Genomic DNA, 14,384 nt, shown 5'->3' with positions numbered 1-14,384 from the left:
TTTAAAAAATTATAAAACTTTTATGCTTCAAAGCAGACCATCAATAAAGTAGAAAAAATAACCCAGAGAATGGGAGAAAATTTTTGCAAATCATATATCTGTTAAGAGACCTCTATCTGGCACATACAAGGGACTCTTACAACTCAGTAATAAAAAGACAACCCAATTTAGAAATTGGCAAAGGATCTGAATAGACATTTCTCCAAAGAAGATATACAAGCACCCCAAAACATATGAAAAGATGTTCAACCTCATTAGCCATTAGAGAAATGGAAATCAAAACCACAGTGAGATTCTACTACACACCCACTAGAAAGGCTATAATCAAAAAGACAGGTAACGATAAGTGTTGACATAGATGTGGAAAATAATATTAGAGCCCTTATACCCTGCTGGTGGGGATGTAAAATGATGCAGCCACTTTGGAAAACAATCTGAAAAGTACTCAAAATATTAAACAGAAAGTTACCCTATGACCCAGCAATTCCACTCCTTGGTATATGCCCAAGAGAAATGAAAATATGTGTCCATATGAAAACTTGTACACAAGTGTTTATAACAGTATTTTTTATAATAAGCAAAAAAGTAGAAACAATCCAAATATCTACCAACTGCTGAATGGATAAATGTATAATCCTACAACTTGAATATTGTTTAGCGATAAAAAAGAATGACATACTGATACATGCTACAACTTGGATGAATCTTGAAAACAGTGTGCTAAGTGAAAGAAGCTAGTCACAGAAGACCACATTGTTTCATTTATATGAAATGTCCAGAACTGGCACACCTATGGAGAAAGTGGATTAGTAGTTGTCCAGGGTGGGGATGAAGGAGGGAATGGGGAATGACTGCTTATGGGTATGGAATTTCTTTTTGGGGTGATGCAAGTGTTCTAAAATTGGCTGTAGTGATAGTTACACATCTCTTGTATACTTTAAGTAGGTAAATTTTTTGGTATGTGAATTATATCTCAGAAAAGCTTGTATTAAGAAATCAATTGTCAGCATGGATTTTAGAAACTTTTCCCAAATGTTTGATTTTCCCTCCTAGAGTTGGTAAAATGCACGTTTTTATTATGGTGACTTTGACACTCTAAACCCTTTCATATATGTCAGTGCCTGGGTAGCTGCTACAAGTGATTAAGACTCTGTGCAAAGCCCACAAAAGGATCCAAGGATTGATGACATGAAACATGAGTCATATAAATCGTTTATTCCTGGCCCCCACAAGCAAAGCACTTAAATGCTGGAACTACTATGAATACAGAAAAAATAAGAATGGTGAGGGAGTAGCATTGGCATAAAAAGACCACTTCTAACAGCTATACTTAATCCATTCAGATGTATTGGATTTCAGGGACTTAAGCAATTGAGAGACAATAAGCAATGCTACAAAAAATAGCCCAAGTCCGTGTACTTTAGAAACGCAGCCTCAGAGCATTGTTTCACGGTTTTAGTTTGATTTTTATTCTATCTGGGCATGAAGCCACAAATAAGAGACACAAAACTGATTATAGCTGGAACAACTGGCTAGAAAGATAGGATGATTAACTACCCAATAAAATCGCTGCATCTTGTATGAGTTCACTTTTAGGAGCTCTTTACTAACCTAGAAAGACAAGTGATAACATTGCACTCTAACTTCTGATTTTTATTTCCATTGGCAATAAGAAATATATCCGGGGGATTCCCTGGTGACGCAGGGGTTAAGAATCTGCCTGCCAATGCAGGGGACACGGGTTCGAGCCCTGGTCCAGGAAGATCCCACATGCCACAGAGCAACTAAGCTTGTGCACCACAACTACTGAGCCTGCGCGCCACAACTACTGAGCCCGAGTGCAACACCTACTGAGCCTGCACTCTAGAGCTCACGTGTCACAACTACCGAGCCCATGTGCCACAACTACTGAAGCCCGCGTGCCTAGAGCCCGTGCTCTGCAACAAGAGAAGCCACCACAATCAGAAGCCCGCGCAAGACCCAACGCAACCAAATATTTTAAAAAATTATAAAAAAAAGAAAGAAATATATCTGAAACCAAGAAAATAAGGAAGAGGGAAAATGGATTGGCCTTCTGATTTTATGGTAGAAATGCCACTGGGTTACTGGCTGGCATTTGTAAAAGCTTACAGAGAGAAACTTGTGTGACTATCAGAAAATCACCACTATTATTTTAGACAATTCCATACTAGCAACAGAGCACAGCAGCAGTTTTAAGCATGAAAGGAAAAGAAGGAAAACAAGTTCTACGCCATCTTCTAAGGTAGGAACAAAACATACTTCACATGAGTGATGTAAGGATATCTCACACATGATATATTGATTTAACTGGTATTTGTTTTATAATTAACCCACTTATTCCCTCCCTTTTTTTTTTTTTTTTTTTTTGCGGTATGCGGGCCTCTCACTGCCGTGGTCTCTCCCGTTGCGGAGCACAGGCTCCGGATGCGCAGGCTCAGCGGCCATGGCTCACGGGCCCAGCCACTCCGCGGCATTTGGGATCTTCCCGGACCGGGGCATGAACCCGTGTCCCCTGCATCGGCAGGCGGATTCTCAACCACTGCGCCACCAGGGAAGCCCCTCCCTCACTTTTTTACAGAACTCTGAATCCCTTATTGAAGCTCTTTGTTCACCTAGTTTGTTCAGACACCATCACTAGGACCCAAAGTAAACACTCTCTAACAGGCTTCTTCATCCTTCGGCAATGAAATCCCCATGTCCATCAGGGTCAGGGTTGCCATTCTAGAATTAACTCAACATCTGGAGTCAAGGCCACTTGATATTTCTCTGCTAAAGTCTTTCTCGCAATATGGAGATAACTCTCCTCTCTTGGGGACAGAAATCCTCTGAGAAGCTCTGGGCTGTGAAGTCAGGGATCTGTTTGGTATGAGCTGTAATAGGCAAATCACATGCTAGACTCTCATGACCTTCAACTTCCAAATGACTTAATGACCCCTCACCATGTGTACAAAAAAAAATCACTACTTATTAAATCCTCTGTGATACCTGCTTTCCAGTTACTGCTTCAAAGCAACTTTTCCCAAAATTAAAAAAGAAAGAAAAAAAGCAATCTAAGTCCACCCAACATAGTTTATTTGAGGATGTTTACTTGTTTATTTTGCTTGATAGATGGAATGGTAAAATGGAGGTTGGAGACAACCTCAGAAATGTTTTAAGATGAAGATGGTTAAGAATGAATCTTCCAAGGGTAACATTCAAACATGATGCATCAGGAAGACAAAGCTGGTGATTTTTTAAATTTAGGCATGATAAATCTGGTCTCTAGGGTTCTGCTTGGAATCCTCTAACCAGATATATGATCAGTCAAATTCTAGAATTTTTCTCATTTATCTTAACTTTCTCTTTAACTTGCGTATGCTGTATGTTCTGTTATACTGTAATCCTGCTGCTACTCATGATCATTTCTCAGGATTCAAAGAGGCTTATGGCATTGTATTCAGACTTCTCCACTGCAGATAATTCCCCATCTTCAAACTATATATGGAATTTGGTCATTGGTTGCATTTTAACCCATTTTTATCTTCCATTGTTATTAGTTCACCCTCTAAAAAACAAATCACAATTTATAGCATTAAAAGGTAAATTTAGGGGCTTCCCTGGTTGCGCTGTGGTTGAGAGTCTGCCTGCCGATGCAGGGGACATGGGTTCGAGCCCTGGTCTGGGAAGATCCCGTGTGCCGCGGAGCAACTAAGCCCGTGCGCCACAACTACTGAGCCAGTGCGTCTGGAGCCCGTGCTCCGCAACAAGAGAGGCCACGATAGTGAGAGGCCCGTGCACCGCGATGAAGAGTGGCCCCCGCTTGCCGCAACTAGAGAAAGCCCACGCACAGAAACGAAGACCCAACACAGCCATAAATAAATAACTAAATAAAATTTTTTTTAAAAAAGGTAAATTTAGCATCTTCTTTATTTCTCCCTGCTTTGGCAAGGTGTGGAGTGTTTGTAGACACATTGTATGACTCAGGATTTAAGATTCAGATCCTATTCCTGAGGTTCTGGAGCAATGCTAATGCTATTTTTCATTTTCTTGGAGGCTTGATATCACTGAGAGGGACATTGACAGTAAAACTCCTATAAGATGTAAGGGGAGGAGAACAGTAGTGGCTGAACCCTCACTCATCCCCAGTGTGAATCCCAGGAAAAAAAGGAGGCCTGACAGAAGCAGAGAATGGAGACAACCATTGGTTCAAGGTTTATCATGGAAATAAGACTTCACTGCAAAAGCCTTACTTTAAATCCTCTTCACTTAATCTCTACATCTTTTTTTCATATAGTCAACATATAAGTAAATAAAGATCCACAAAATAACCTAAGTTACTTTTTCCCCCAATAGCAAAACACACAATAATGGACGACTGAATCATTAGATGCTAACAAGCAATTTAAAAGCTCAGAACAGTCACCTTTGCAATCAGGTCCTTAAAAACAGAAATCATAACACAAATGATGATAGTTTAGTGCAAATCATTTTTACAGGCATTTAAGAATTATTTTTACTTCAAAATGTCATAATCTCTTGCTTGCATATACACGTTAGGAAAAAGAACTTTAAAGGAAACATCAAGCCAGATTCTCTTCCTTTTAAACTCTGCAGGAGCTCTCACTGGATGAAACCATTGATAATAAGATGGCTCTTAATTTTTTAAAGGATTCTCCTATTCCTATCATTTGATACAGCATTTTTTTTTTTTGGTTTTGTTCCAACACCAGCCAAATGCCAGGTCACACTGAAGAAAAATTAATAACTTCCTCAAAATAAAACCTGACTTCTATTTCCCAAAAATCTCAAATGCATTGAAATAGTTTCATATGAATTATGTGTGTCTCTCTACAATCTAGGTTTAATTTTCCTCCCATGCATTCCATTCTCTCCTGTACTTCCTCCACCTGAGCTGTCATTACTAATTGTCTATTTGCTTGTCTGCCAAACCCCTGTGTTTCCAAACATGCCAGACTATAAACTCCCCAAGGGCAAATACCTTAGAGATTTTTTTTACTGCTGTATTCCCTGCCTACCACAGAGCATAGCACATAACTGTCACTCAATTATTTTTTAAATTGTTAAATTTATGTTACCACATTATACTTTGCTAGTTTATTTCCCTCATAAGATTAACTTCCTGAGGACAACGTAGTTGTAATATACATCTTTATATCTCCATAGTCTGGTCCAGTGCCTGAGGCAGTGCAAAAAAAAAAAAAAAAAGTTAAAATATTTTTCAAGTCAATGGTAAATGCAGTGCAAATGTGAGGGTGCCTATACTTTTCCAGGGACCACTCTTTATTAACAGTTATGCCCCTTTTCTGAGTCATAAGTTAAAGCCAATAATTCTAAAACTTCCAGCCAAAATTATTTAATTCTCCTCAATAAAATGTTTTCATTTTTAACACTCTTCATTACCAAAACATTCTAATGTCTGGCCTTCAAGCTATTTATTCTTAGTGGAAATGTACCAAAATTTCATAAATGGAAAGTTGTTCTTCAGTCTACTCAAGAACAACTGGACGCTTTTTCTTTTTCATTTATTTATTTATTTTTTCTTTCTTTGCGGTACACGGGCCTCTCACTGTTGTGGCCTCTCCCGTTGTGGAGCACAGGCTCCGGACGCGCAGGCTCAGCAGCCATGGCTCAAGGGCCTAGCCGCTCCGAGGCATGTGGGATCTTCCCGGACCGGGGCACGAACCCGTGTCACTTGTATCGGCAGGCGGACTCTCAACCACTGCGTCACCAGGGAAGCCCTGGATCCTTTTATTTTGACCCTTCTTGACCGTTCCCATGTCATGTCACCTGACGTACTTGACATTGTCTCCATGTTACCTGTGTACCATTACAAATGAGGTACACACAGCTTTTTAAAAAATTTCATAAATTAGTGTAACCGTCTATATGTATTATACTTTAGAGTTTCAAATTGCTTCCATAGCTCATTCTGCTCCTGAAGACTATTACTATTTTCGGTTGAATTGTGCTCCTCTCAAAAAAGATATATTTTAATTCTAACACCAAGTACCTCAGAATGTGATCTTTACAGAGGTGACCAAGTTAAAATGAGTTCATTAGAGTGGGCCCTACACCTATATGACTGGTGTCCTTATAAAAAAAGGAAATGTGGACACAGAGACAGGCACACAGGGAAAATGCCACGTGAAGATGAAGGCAGAGATCAAAGTGAGGTGTCTATAAGTCAAAGAGTGCCAGCAAATCATCAGAAGCTGGGGGAGAACATGGAACAGATTCTCTCTCAGAGCCTCAGAGGAAACCCAACCGGCTGACACCCTGGTCTCAGACATCTAGCCCTCAGAACTGTGAGACATTACATTTCTGTTGTCTAAGCCACCCAGATTTTGGTACTTTGTTACAGCAGCCCTAGCAAACTAATGCACTGGCTTATCAGAGCATGATGGTAAGAGGGTGTTTTTGGATGAGACTTACACTTAACTTGGTGGACATTGGACAAAACAGACTGCCCTCCATAATGCGGGTGGGCCTCATCCAATCAACTGAACGCCTGAATAGAACAAAAATGCAGGCTCGACCAAACAAGAGAGAATTCTCCAGGAGACTGCCTTCAGAATAAAACTGGAACATCAGCTCTCCTGGGTCTCCAGCCTACCAGCCTATGCTGCAGATTTTGGACTTGCCAGCCTTCATAATCATGCGAGCCAATTCCTTGTAATAAATCATTTTATATATATATATATATATCCTATTGGTTTCATTTCTCTGGAGAACGCTGACTAATACACATATTAAACACTCAATGAATATTAGATCTCATAATAATGCTGAGCTGTGTTAAGAAGAGGAGAACTCATTGTACTGATGAGCATAACATCATCATCAAAGTTAAGTAAATTACCCAAGATCATATTGCTGTTAAGTCACAAAGCAATGATTCACGCCAGGTCTGTCTGATTCCAAAGTACATGTTTCTTCCCCTATATATTGCTACTTCAGAGTTGACAATAAGGATACAGACAAAGTCAAATGTGAGACCATTTTCTAAGAGCATAGGATGGGTGAAATGAGGACTCAAGGGAAGGTCGAGACCAACCAATATGGGGGAAAAACTAGTTCAGTGGTTTTCAAACTATGGACCCCAACACCTAGTGTTCCCCTGAGATACTTCCTGGAGTTCACCAGCTTTTGATTTGAAATGTCAATATTTTAAAGTATGTTTTACTATTCTAAAAATAAGAATGAAATCATCACACATTCCCAAAACTGTTATATGAAAATTTTAACACACTGGATCCATCCAAACATTATCCTGGACTTCAAGGCTAACTCATTTAGCATCCACTGTGCAGGAAAGCTTCCCCTGACATCTCTTTGAACCTATTTAAACATATTGCAATCTGTCATTGGTTATACCCACACTGCATAAGTGAGCATGTTCACTATAAACCAAGTGAACATGGTCTATAGTGAACATGCACCAAGACATGCATATATAGACTTGCACCAGGCTCAGTTAGCAGCCCATCATATCTCTGGCATACCTGCTTATACAAGGTTTCATTCCAGCATAACAGAGAGTTGTGCAATTCCCAGGGAATGATAACAAGAAGCATATGATATTATCTCGGTTTTACCATACTTTACCATGCTGACTCAACAATAAGGTAACATTGATTACAAGACTCATCACCAGTGTAATAATGGCCTTTCCAAAAAAAGCCCCTCTAAGTTAAATATACACAGTTAAAAAAATTTTTTTTCAGTATTATATACTTATTCACACAATTACACACCACTTCCTTCTTCAGTGTCATAATTAAAGTTTTCTTCTAAGCCTTCACATTCAGGTCAAAAACATACTTTTGAATTATTCTTGGTATTCACAGTTATGAATAGGGTTACAAGTGACAAGTTGCACTCACACCACCTTCACCTGTAGGACAGGCAGTATAATTTCAAAGTAAAGCACAGTGCTGAACTTGGGCAACTTCTACCTTAATTACAGTGCTTGGTATGCCAGACAAACTTCAGACTAAATAATTACTGTTCTTTCAAAACTAGATCACAGAATAATCCTTCTCAAGAAATTTCAAGCAAGAAACTAAATTTAAGTTAAAAGTCAACTTTGTGGGATACAACCAACGCAAATAATTCAACTGAACTTACAGGAAGATATACCTTCTATGAACTGCTAAGTTCCCATATTTCAAGTTATTCCTGGGCCTGACGGCTGACAGGTTTCTTTTGACATTATAAGAGTCATCTCAATTTCAGAAGCATAATGTGAAAAACGTAAGCATGTAGGACCAAGGAAGAGCACGTAAATGTTATATAGTCATTTCAGCCCTTATCTTGGAGCAGGAGGTTACCTATATCTTTATATTTATGGAGGACTTACTGTCTTTTATTTTCACTTTTATTTGCATATATTGCAGTTCCATAGAAGATTTCCTTTGGATTCTGGATTCACTGATAAAAATATTGCTTTTAAAAAATTGTAAAAACCACTGCACTAGGAAAATCCAAGATTTATACATACAAAGAGTCAAACATCAAGTTGAAGAACCATCTGTGAGGTGATTCTGCCTCTTCCTTCGTCCCCAAGAAATACAGTAAGAGTAAACATAAAGAAACAAATGACATGAGTGATGAACAACCAGGGACTGGTGATCAGAACAGGACACCAAAGAGGGTGGGTGGTGGTGAGACGAACACTAAAGTGACTGAACCTGGAACTCAGCGGAGGGGATTAAGTTGGTAAGGAAGGAAGAATGGATACAAAAACGCAACAGAAAGCCTAGCTGAGTAGGTTTGACAAAGTGGAAGAAGGCAGGAAGCTAGATTTAGAAAATGAAAAAGATGAAAGGAGTTGATTAGTACCTGGATGGAAAAAAGAAGGATAAGAAGTGCAGTCTGGGTCAAGTTTTGTGAAACTGAGCTGTGTTCATGTAACAATGGTTGGCTAACGGCATGCTTTTGGCTGATCACATCTCTCACTCTTCAACTGGGCATTTAGAATTTTAAAGACCTCATTAATCTAAGACAAGACCCTTCCCTTCCCCTCCCCATCCTTCCCTCTTCACCTCTCTCCACCTCAAGTAGTTTGTCTTATAGATCCATGCAAAACACTGTAAGAGGGCATGCTCCTGGCATTTCCAAGAAGAACAGAGTCTAATGCCTTATTTAAATAATATTATTTATAATACATGTATCAAAAATAAATTTCAGAGACAAGAAATTAAGAAAACCTATATACAAAATTAAGTGAAATTATATAATTTACCAATTCCATTCTAGATTGTTGGATAGTGTGATACACTGGTTAAGAGTTCTAGAGATCAATGTAAGTTCATGTCTTGACTTCACAGTAATTAGCTGGGTGGCCTTGTATAAGCTCTTTAATCTTTCTAAACTACATATTTCTTACATGTAGACTCTATCTAAAATTATTTGAAGAATTCACTGAGATAATACATATAATCCCTGGTACATAGAAAGTGCTTAGTAGATGTTAGGAGATACCGGAGGCAAAACTGCAGATTTCAAGAACTATTTAAGAGGAAATTTTAAATTCTGTGGCAAGTTGAACGATATCTATATTTCTATTGTTAATTTGCTAAAAAAAAAAAAGTGAACTTTCAGAATTTTCTTCCTTGGATCCTAAGATTAAAAAAGAAGAATGTTAGGATGCAACTAGAGATTATCATACTAAGTGAAGTAAGTCAGAAAGAGGACAAATACCATATGATATCACTTATACATGGAATCTAAAATATGGCACAAATGAAACTATCTACAAAACAGAAACAGACTCATAGACATAGAGAACAGACTTGTGGTTGCCAAGGGAGAGGGATGCACTGAGAGTTTGGGGTTAGTAGATGCAAACTATTACATTTAGAATGGATAAACAACAAGGTCCTAATGTATAGCACAGGGAACTGTATTCAATATCCTGTGATAAGCCACGATGGAAAAGAATATAAAAAAAGAATGTATGTGTATAACTGAGTCACTTTGCTGTACAGCAGAGACTCGCACAGCATTGTAAATCAACTATACTGCAATAAAAAAAAATTTTTTTTAAAAAGAAGAATTTTAGGAAAGAGAAGTCTAGTGGAGCTGGGAGAAGATGGAATCACCTCCATATCCCACGTTTTATGATTATGTGGTAGAATCCTGGTTTTTGTCCTCAAATCTGCAGTTTTCCAATCTTTCATTAAGGTTGAAAAGCACTAGTTGGGCCATTTAAACCCACTTTCTTAAGATTAACTTAATGGCTTTTAGACTTTAGTATGCAAAAAGAATCACCTGAAATGTAACAAACAAACAAATAGGAAACAAAAAACCAAGATTATAGTTGCCCTCTCCCAGAGATTCTGGATTTAGTTGGTATGGAGTGGGACCTAGGAATCTGCATATTTAATGTAAGATATATTATAGATACATAGATCTATCTTAATATATTTTTTGAGCAGGTGACTGGCAATTTGAGAAGCACTTATCTGAAGCTATAGAAAATACTGATATTTATGAAGGGCTTCTAATTTTAAGAGCATAAGTTTTTACCTAAAGAATTTCTTGGGACTTCCCTGGTGGCAGAGTGGTTAAGAATCTGCCTCCCAGTGCAGGGGACACGGGTTCGAGCCCTGGTCTGGGAAGATCCCACACGCCGCAGAGCAACTAAGCCGGTGCGCCACAAGTACGGAGCCTGCGCTCTAGAGCCCGCGAGCCACAACTACTGAGCCTGTATGCCACAACTACTGAAGTCCGCACACCTGTGCTCCGCAACAAGAGAAGCCACCGCAGTGAGAAGCCTGCACACCGCAACGAAGAGTAGCCACTGCTCGCCGCAACTAGAGAAAGCCCACACTCAGCAACAAAGACCCAACGCAGCCAAAAGAAAAAAAAAGAATTTCTTAATCCTGTTTCTAGCTAGATTTCTTTTCCAACAGAATAACTAAACTTTGATCAAATTTTCATCGATAGGAGATTTGGCAACTCATTGTTTTTTAATAATAACATACATGTCTACTAACCCCAGAATCTAACTCTACTTTGCAGTAATAGTGGCTGGAGTGACAGACCGTGACTCAAGAAAGACAAGAGTTGTGTTGCTACCCTTGGCAGAAACAGAAACAATTGAATCAGCAAAACCTTGTATGAGAGTTCAGAAAGGCTGCCAAGTTACAAGTTAACACCTCAGTGGATCCAAAGACTGTGTTCAAGGGCTAAATACATTTCTAAATGTAATGATCTTATCTTTACATTTCATAGGAAGTATTTAAAAATTTTTAAATACATCAGACAATATTTGCTGTCAAGGAATTATACTGCTGACTTTAGAAAAGTTTATGTGAGATGACCTTTATTCAGTCATTTGGTAAATCAATAAAAAATTTAGGCCCCCTTCATTAAATGGAGTAAGGGAAAATCTATAGATATATATGATGGCCTTTGCTCCAAAGAGAAATAAAATTGTCTCATTAAAAATATCAATGTGAAAATTCTAGTAAAAGAATAATTAGAATGTATAATAGGTTTTGATATGTGGCCTAAGCCTTCAAACTGCTATATTCTGGAATATATCAGAGATTCAACATTTATACTGAATAAAGGCATGCATGCATGAATAAATGAATGAATAAAAATCACATTAGTATTTCAAAAATTACTTTTACATTAATGAGTTCATTTTACAGTGGTTGTCTTTCTAGCTAATAAAATTGCATAAAACCTTAGCTCTGATGTTATTGGGATGGCTGAATTGGAGCTTTAATTTCATCAGTCTTATAAACTCTTAATACAGTGAATAAAATTTTGGATCTCAGCGTCATTATATATTTTATGCTCTTATTTTTGAAACTGATTTATGAAAATACCTATTGTTAAACTTCATGAATGATGTTAAGCCAAGTTTGCTCCATAATCAAATTAATCCATAGGGGATTTATTTGTGCACTTTTGTTCACAGTCCATATATACAAGATATACATTCATTTTTACGGATAGGAGAGATTAACTCTAATAGATCTCAGATGAAAAGCGACGGAAAAGAGGCTAATGTGTTTCAGAAGCCAACCCTATCTTTGATTGAAAGGGAGAAGTTCTTTCGGTAATAAATATTTCATCAGCTTATTTATTATTTTGAAAAATGTATTCAGAGGTCCAAGACTAAATTGAGTTTAAGGTCTTTTTTTTTTTTAAGACTAGATTGTGGTATATACATTTAGGAAGAAATTCTGGAAATAATCATTGAAATCATCTGTTTTAAAATTAAACTGTCAGGCACCCAGAATACTCACATGATATTTGAAGAGAAAAAGTATTTCAGGTGGAAAACTCATCTTTAGCAAAGCATTGATCTTCTGAAGAAAAATAATAGTGTACTAACTTAACCTAGAACTTTCCTAGAAAGTCCTGTAACCCACACAAGAAAGCAAACAAAAAAACCAAATTTTCCTATTTTGTTATACTTTAGAATTCATGGATTTGGTAAAGCAACTAAAATTTTTATTCAAAATTGATATTTTATCTTCAGGAAAGTCAAATGGAAAGTTTTTAAAATTTCATATTTATAAGTAAATTTTTACATTTCCATCAAAAATTAAATTTTAGAAGTATAAACATAAACTGAATTAGTCAAGTTTTATTCATTCAACAAGTATATATATATATATTTTTTTTTTTTTTCTTGAGGTACACGGGCCTCTCACTGTTGGGGCCTCTCCCATTGTGGAGCACAGGCTCCGGACGCGCAGGCTCAGCGGCCATGGCTCACGGGCCCAGCCGCTCCACGGCATGTGGGATCTTCCCGGACCGGGGCACGAACCCGTGTCCCCTGCATCGGCAGGCGGACTCTCAACCACTGCGCCACCAGGGAAGCCCCAACAAGTATATTTTAAAGGCCTACTATTCACCAGGGAGTCAGACAGGTGCTGGAACCAAAAGATGGATAAGATAGAGCCTATACCTTAAAGGACGCGTAAAAAAAATGTATACGCAAAAAAGAAGTAAAGAAGAGATGGTCAGTAGGCTCCTATAAGACAAAACTATTCTGAGAAGTTAATATCTAATCTAATGTTAAACTACTGTTCCCTCTTCTGAAAAGTCCACTTTGCATGTCTAAGTGTTTCACTTACTTTTAAAATTACTCAATTATTGAATACACTAATGTTAATTACAAATGAGCCCTGAAATTTTTTCTAGATCTTTATTTAAAACTAAGTAATTTTAAAGCTGTAAATTCTGAAGCTTATTGCAATAGAACTTTTTTTTAAATATTATATGAAATTCAATTTTCAGTGCCCATAAATAAAGTTTTATTGGAATGCAGCCATGCCCATTTGTTTGCATCCTGTCTATGGCTGCTTCCCTACAATGGCAGAGACTATGTGGCCCACAACATTGAAAATATTTACTACCTGGCCTTTTACAGAAAAAGTTTGCCGACCCCTGATGTAAAGGATAGCAATGGATTTGGGCTGAAAAAGTACAGCTTTCTTGTTGTTGTTCTATTTTCCAGAGTTCGTAGAGATATTTAAAATAAATAAAATGTGCAAAGAGAGCTTCCTATAAAGTTTGTCCAGTATGCTGCCTCTATGAGGATTGCTAATCCTGGCCAGCAGTGGCTTCATTTTCTTGTTGCTCCCATAGCCAATACTGGGCTCCAAGGTCTGGCCTAGAATCTCCTCGAAACACAGCTGTCAGCACCTCTAGGATTCTGCCTATTAAGCTTAATTTTCACATAATGGTCTGACTGGTAACAGATGAAACTCCTGTGTCCCTTTTTGAAGTTAAGAATTTCACTAGGTGTTGGGGTTGGGTGTGAAGTTGGGCAGAAGGTAGCTGCACCCATGTAGGCAATGCTAAGAAATTTCTGTGTGCTTTAACAGGTTCAAAGTTTTAACATAAAACAATGATATGTAATCTTTTCAAGAGTATGAGAATCTTCTTCTTTCAGATTAACAAAACCTAATAGTGGTATTAGGTATTAAATTAGAGTTTAAACTATATATTGAAACCACAGTGTTACCCATGGGCTTACACATTCTACATTATATATTTCTGTAACTTTGAAATACCTTTTTGCTAATGATCATACATTACCTTTTTCAGTTATATTTTTTTCAGATTGTATTCCAGAAAATCTTTTTTTCAATCACCGCAGACAATACTTAAAGCCCCAGTGAATTTTCATACGTCCTTCTTAAACGTCTATGATCGTAGTAATCAGCTGTGTAAAAACTGCTGTTTAAATGTGTGAAGTTATGGTGGGATGGGGACCCTTCATATATCAGTTGGTGGGTTTGCAGGGGAGGGCGCTAAGTAGAATTTCTAGGTAGAATTTAACTAGTGCTGTCCCTAGTATACCGCTGCTTTTTTTCTGACACACTCTCAGG

The 14,384-nt window shown here is 37.8% G+C and overlaps 1 protein-coding gene across 1 annotated transcript in view; it reads right to left on the bottom strand.

Annotated features, from left to right (window-relative positions):
- Positions 1-14,384, bottom strand: part of CFTR (CF transmembrane conductance regulator) — a 201,451-nt gene that overhangs the window by 179,867 nt on the left and 7,200 nt on the right. The window lies entirely within an intron of this gene.

This window comes from Phocoena phocoena, chromosome 9 (genome assembly GCF_963924675.1).
Source record: "Phocoena phocoena chromosome 9, mPhoPho1.1, whole genome shotgun sequence".
NCBI lineage: Eukaryota > Metazoa > Chordata > Mammalia > Artiodactyla > Phocoenidae > Phocoena > Phocoena phocoena.
The sequence above is the reverse complement of the archived record's forward strand: the minus strand, read 5'-3'. Positions and strand labels throughout refer to the sequence as shown.